The sequence below is a fragment of the Squalius cephalus genome (assembly GCF_949319135.1).
Source record: "Squalius cephalus genome assembly, chromosome: 13".
In the NCBI taxonomy this organism is placed as follows: domain Eukaryota; kingdom Metazoa; phylum Chordata; class Actinopteri; order Cypriniformes; family Leuciscidae; genus Squalius; species Squalius cephalus.
In genome coordinates this window covers 18310995-18317065 of record NC_137134.1, presented here as the reverse complement: position 1 = coordinate 18317065, position 6071 = coordinate 18310995, and positions in this window count along the sequence as shown.

Genomic DNA, 6071 nt, shown 5'->3' with positions numbered 1-6071 from the left:
GAATTATTATTTAACTTTTACATTATTTGTTGAACCATGGCATTAATACAAACTACACAATAGTAAGAGCTGAACTGTTGCTTCATTTATCCAATTTGGAAAAAGTGCTAATATTTGGAATTCCACCATGGAAAAAGTGGGCCGGTCTTGGGCCTGAAACTCCCGGGCTGAAAAGTGGCCCTACTCCGGCCCTGCTTCCAAGATCCCACGCTCATTCGTCATCAAACTACGCGTTTGTTATTGTTTTGAATAAGCGACATCTAGCAGCGAAACTTACATACTGTGCCTTTAAGGCAAGCATTATATGACGTCTACCTTTATTGATCCAATAAGAAGCCTTCAAACAGAAGCTTTGCATTTCAGTAAACGGCTGATATTTAAATGTTTTTATTTTTTGCCTTACTTAACTGTCAACAGTAATAAATTACATTTCTGTCCAACATAATCATTAAATATATTAAATAATATATTAAAATTCTTGAAATACATGGGTCAATAAATAACTAATATATAATTTAAACCAAAACTTGGCAAAGTTGCATATATCATATTTTAGAGAACTAAGCTGGCATGTGAAACCAAAGCAACCAAATCAACGTCTAAGTTAACCAATACACTAAACATTTTGCCCTACTGAGCATGTACTTCTAGCCATAAATCTTACCACAACCACAGAATCATTTCTGTCTCTCCCTGTGGCTGATTCATAGAGCTGGTCTAGTGAGGGGGGTGGGGGGGGGGAGAGGAGCATGGGATCACAGAATACAGGGATCATAACAGAGTGTGTAGTGGGGGGATGGGACGAGAGGCCATGCAGCATGGCCAGAAGAAGAGAGAGGGATGATGGCAGGAAAGAACAGATGAAGGGGTACAAGTCAAAGCTCCACTTACAGTCTCGGTTCATTGTAGATTTCATACCACTCCAATATACTGCATAAAGGAACAACCGAAAAGAAAAAGAAAAAATCCAAGAAATTAGGTCAACCAAAGCAAAAAATTTTGTTGTCTAAAAATTGGTGAAGATCATGGAAAATGTCATGAAGGGGTTTAAATTCCAAAAGTCAGTAGTATACATACAGCCAATTGTTTAGTTAAATGTTATGGAGATTGAAAGACTGAGAAGGGTGTGGTCTGAAAAATAATGTTAATATTAATAACAAAGATTACAAAAAAATTCAAAGTTTTATTCTTTCTTTTTTTTTTCTTTTTTTTTTTTGTTGAGGAAACAGCCAAATTATGGCAGAAAAATGAACCATTTCAGATGGGGAGGGAGCTAAATTAGTAAATAATATCATGGATCTCCCCTGAATAACAAAAGGCACAGTAAATTGCAATAATTAGCCCCAAGGGTCCTATATGGTGGACAATGGAGCTGTAAGGCAAAGGAATACAGCTGGGTTACACATACCTTTACTAGCACAGCGAGAGCACCACATACAATATCTAATGTTGTGCTTCATCATGCGTGCATTTATATACATACATAGGCTATATATCATATAGTTTATAAGTTATTCAAGCAAAGACAAATGAGCCGATTGGTATGGGTCAGATTGTGGTTCACAGCGAACAGTGGGATTTCAAGAGAGAAATTAGCGAGCTTGTACGATCTCCAAGTAGTTTGTAGTAACAGCTGGGCCTGACATGGAGAGCATGCAGTGGGTCATGTAGAAAGGAGGGTTAAAACAGACAAAAGAAGAAAAAAAAAAACTTGAAGGAAAGAAGCATTGTGGTTTCAAAAGACGTCCAGGGATTATAAGACAAAAAGATAAGTACTTTTTTTGATTGAGATTTCTCATTTGATGGACAATTTATTTGTCATCGCAGGCGGTCGTAATATGGCAAACAGGACAAATCAGAGTGTGTCCATGAAATGTGACGGATTTACACAAAAAATCCATGATGGTTTGGTATAATATCTTGTTTCCATGCATGGTAGGTTTCATTATCTAAGATACTCAGTTGAATCCTCCTTCCAGCCATCCTTCGCCCTCTGTCTGTAATTAACGCCAGATGTAGAAGTAAAATTAGCATATGTTTCACACGTTTCTGCTAATCATTCATACAATTGTGTGAGCGTATAAAATATTTATCTATGTAAAAAGATTGAATAAAGACTATTGTTTTGCTATTGTAACGTTTCCTTGGCATAATATTATACTACTCAATTTGAAGCATACAATGAAATTACCATGCAATTAACATTAAATTGGTGTATAGAAAATTATTCATGACAGCGTGTATTTATGTGATTTAACAGAGCGTAAGTATTATTATCGTGTGTTTTCCATATGCATATGCATCCAGTGGTTCAAAAAACACTTGTTTGGGGGAGTTTATTTGTGGATTAGATATTGTGTGCAGTTTTTACACAACATCTAAACGAATTTAAGCACCTCTCACATTTGTTGAGATGAATTTTTGACATGCAAAACTGAAACATAGGGTGAATCTCACAAAACCTGACTGGTTTTTCACTCTAAAATCAAAAGGACAAGGTAAGACATGAAGTAAAAATTAAACATAAACAATTAACAGAAAATGTTAATTTTTAAAAAATTACATTAATAATATTTTTTATAATATATTTTATTTTTTAATCATTATTTGCAAATTCCTACCCAATTCTCATTACCATAAAATTAACGAGAAAGAAAATTATATTATTATTTCAATAGTAAAGTATTATAGGCCTACATCATGGCTTTAATTTTTTGTGCTGTTAATTTTCTGTTCTGTTAATTTATTTATATTTAAAATCCGAACAGAATGAACGTATTACGGTAATGAGGATCTAATGAGAAACATTATGAGAAAAATGACAAACGAAAACGAAATGTATTCCTCGTTATATTTTCTCCAGATAACATAAAAATACTGAAAATGACATCAAAATGAAACAAGTTCAAAACAAAAGTATTCTACGGAACGGAGCACCTGCAGTCAGTTGGTTTGAACCCGAAGCTTCTCGCCGTGTGCATCTCCAGAGTTTTCCATTTCCAGGTCATCTGTGCACAGAACCCACCTTTTATCTCTGTTTGCTCTACAGCACGGCACAGTATGAACCCCTAACCTTTTCATGCATTCATCCTCCGCACAGAACTCTCTAATCTCTGATTTACTTCTCTCTTTTCACATCACTAAAAGCCATCTGAGCTCTTCAAAGAAACTCCTCCATGACTGCTGTACCACACAGATGTTCGGGGTGCGCTGTGCTGCACTCGTTGACTACCTGCAGCGGAGGGCGAGATCTTTGGTGCATACGGTAGTGATCAGACATGAAACTAGGCCAAGCTCTGCAACCCCAAAGCCTCACCAACCCCCCATGCCTCCCCATCAATTCAAACACTGACATCTCTATGACAATCACGAGCCGAGTTCTTTAATTCTCAAACAGGAATCTTCATTTATTTTTAAATCTTTGAAACACGACGGCGTTTACACCGATTCTAAAAACGATTCTGTATTTACAAGCCTAATGGAAACATTTTTCTGAAACTCGACTTCACTGATTGATGACTTTGGCCCTTTGCCCATGTTCTGAGTCTATCTGAGTAGAAGGGGAGGAGAGAGGCAGAACACGAAGTATCTATCTGTTTTGCTTGCCCTGCACATGGTAAACTGACCCCCGCTGACTTCGCTCGATTGGAGGCCAGTCAAAGGAGACTAAAACGAAGGCACCCACCTTTACAGCACCCTGGGAAAAAGGACCATCAAACCACCATGTTGATTAGCAGTGATACAAATGCCTTGGGTAGATATGATAAAACAAGACCAGGCACCTGAGCATGCCTGAAACAGTTTCATCGCACAAAAACTTGACGATTACATTTCACCCCAAAATCAGAATAAAAAATACATACACATTTTATATAATAATTAATTTAGCCTATTTTTGATTGTTTATTTTTGTGACATTAAGCACATTTTTTACCTGAATGGTTTTATTGCATTACACCCCAAAATCAAAATAAAAAAAAAATAAAAATCGTATACAAATATTTTAGAATAATTAATTTTGCGTATATTTTTGATTATTATTGTATAATTAACTCTCTGGTGATCTTTGTGTGACGGTCAAAAATGACAGAATTTTTTTTTATTTCAATGAAAGGAATGTAGGCTACTATATTTTAATTTGATAATGTTCATTTTTTTATTCAATATTTTGTCTTTTTAGGGAATTTTATGGTACTAAATTATATTTATTTAGTAGTTATAATCCATTTATTCACTTTTTGAGCATAGACCTAAAAATTGTATTTTCCAATTAAGTCATAAATCTTAAATGCTTTGGAGCACAGATTTAAGTCTCTTTTCAAAATACGACACATGGCAGATTATTGCTGAAGTGAAAAACGTTTAAAAAGTGAACTTAAAGGGATTCAGCCAAAAATGAAAATTCTGTCAGAATTTACTCAAGTTACCCTCAAGTTGTTCCAAACCTGTATGAATTTCTTTGTTCTGCTGAACACAAAGGAAGATATTTCAAACATTCTAAAAAATATCTTCTTTTGTGTTCAGCAGAAGAAAGAAACTCATACAGGTTTGGAACAACTTGAGGTTAACTTGAGTAAATGATGACAGAATTAAAATTTTTGGCTGAACTATCCCTTTAAGTTCATTTGTTATGAAAAATGCACAAAATTACTAATTTCAATTTCCAAAACTTTTTTTTACTCTAAAATCATAAGAAAATTAAAGCCATAAATCTAAACAATATATGCTCCAAATCTGAGGTTGATATCTCAAAAAAATTAGCTTTCAGTAAGATTTTGTTTGGGCGCAGTACCAAAAGTTTCCACTAGATGAAATTCATTTCCAATGTGGCAATTTTTGACTGCAAGGAGAACAAGTGTGACTATTTTTTTTTTTTTCAGGACCATTTAACCTTTTCAAATCATGGCCATTTTTATTTTTTATGTTTATTTATTTTTAGTACCTCAAGCTCATTTTCTCCCCAAATAGTCATTATCCACATGTGTAAGTTTTACTGTTGACTTTAATGTTGGGGGTTATTTCCACTATTTCTAAACATTTTCATTATTGTAAAATAGCAAGTTTTGGGGTTAATAAAAAAAAATGTCATAATGTTACAAAATCTTAATAGTAATAAATTATGTTAATTTGTATTTATTTTATTAACTGTCATCTTATAGTATTAATTTATTCATATTAAATATGACCCAGGTATGTTCTTGACAGGTTTTCGTGAGATTCATTCGACTATCAAAATCAAAATCCTTTGGGAGACCTCAAAAATGGGGCAATGCGGTTGCCTCTGTATTTGTTCGTTTTTCCAACCATTTCACACTCAACCTCACAAGGGTCTCGTAAGATCATATCATGTGTTCCCCTATCTATGACACACCTGCCATTTTTGGATCCAAACGTTGCACATTTTGCTCGGGCAGCCCCTGCTCTATCACCCACGCATCAGGTACAGTGCCTGTAGCGTAGACTTCCTGTTTACAAACCCCAAGACCTCCAGCTTCCCGCCACACAGACCTGCGGTCGCTCAAGCGCTAACTTAACGTGACACACAGCGAGATGCTGTATACGTTCATTAACCCTTTCACAATTCATTGCACGTCCGCGCCTACATTTGTTAAACGCTCTTTCGGAATTTCTAAATATAAATCAGATGAAAGTAAATAATAGCATACGCATGTAGGCCTATGTGTCAGTGTGTGGTACACACGTTAAAGGGGTAGTTCAGGAAATGAAACTTTTGTAATTATTTAGGCTACTCACGTTCACGTCGTTCCAAATCCGTGGTAGGCTACTACATAAAAGGGGGAATTCTAAACAACTGTGCAAGTCGTTGTTTACCATAAAATTACAATGGAGAGTTTTTAAAGTCACCATGAAATCAAAATTGACAACTGACATTATGAATATTGCAGTATTTATTATGATTTATCCATGCACATCATATAATTCATGTGCCCTCATAATCTTTAAGCAAAATAACTTCCCTTCCCACTTGCGAGGACATCTCTTGACGTCTATGATGATGTGTTTTTCGGTGGAACAACCTGTCACTCACATGAGATCACAGCAATAGCAAA